This window comes from Penaeus monodon, chromosome 28, assembly GCF_015228065.2.
Source record: "Penaeus monodon isolate SGIC_2016 chromosome 28, NSTDA_Pmon_1, whole genome shotgun sequence".
NCBI lineage: Eukaryota > Metazoa > Arthropoda > Malacostraca > Decapoda > Penaeidae > Penaeus > Penaeus monodon.
Window position 1 is genome coordinate 27153907 of NC_051413.1, and position 1005 is coordinate 27154911.

The following is a 1005-nucleotide window of genomic DNA, read 5'->3' on the forward strand; positions in this document are numbered from 1 at the left end:
AAAGAAAGAAAAAAACAAGTGAGAAAACACACATTATCTATGAAATGAGTGGATTAGGGCGAGTAGATATCCGTTATCATCAAACTGGATATTCCTCGGACGACAAAAAATAACACAGCAAATCAGAACTTGAAAACAAATGCAAACACTAGTACACTCTAAGCTTAAGAAATTTAAAATCCACTTCACACACACACACAGGAAGTTTAAAATATAGTCACCAATTAGCGATGTGTTATTTACTATTTAGCTCATATTTACACATATGAACTAAAAAGCTGATCAATAGAGAGAGTCGCTGACAAGATTTGTCACTTAACGAGGTGATAATGAGGATATATCGACGGCGTTGATAAGGATGTAATTAGGATATTAATAGCGAGATCATCGAATTTCTTGCCGGATTAATCAGCAAGGGGGATGACGACCTAACAGCAGGCGAATGGACAACAAGAGGAGAATCATTAAGTAACGAAAATAATAACAACAAAAAATTCCATTGACATGACGGAAATGACAACAAGAAAAGTCCAATTAACTGACGGAATAACAGCATAAAAGGGTTATTAAAGGGGATTTGACATGGCAAGAATGAATGTCCAATGACGTGACGGAAATGTCAATATGGAAAGTCCATTGTAGTGGGTGAGATGACACGACATAAAACCCAGTGAGGTGGCGGAAATATAGACATGAAATGGTCATCGACGTGATAGAAATGACAATGCAAAAAAATAACAAATTTGACAATGAGGGGTGAAGGAAACAGCAATAAGTGAAATGAATGAAGAACGCGAGGCAACAGCAGAAGTATATCGTTGTAATATCTGAAACAACGATGCTAACGTCAAGGAGATACCGATAAGAAAGCCCAGTGTCGTAAATGAGACAACAAATAAGGCAGCTGCTGTGTGTGCCGTAAGACTGGCACCCAGATAATTGATACACAAGGCCAATAAGCATCTGAACTGATAAAATGAAATGAAACGTGGCAGGAGCGGCAAA

General features: G+C 37.8%; 1 protein-coding gene across 1 annotated transcript in view; it reads right to left on the minus strand.

The window, feature by feature from the left end:
• LOC119591128 (SCY1-like protein 2) overlaps nt 1–1005 on the minus strand; it is a gene marked incomplete at its 5' end in the record, with an annotated part of 331697 nt that overhangs the window by 47879 nt on the left and 282813 nt on the right.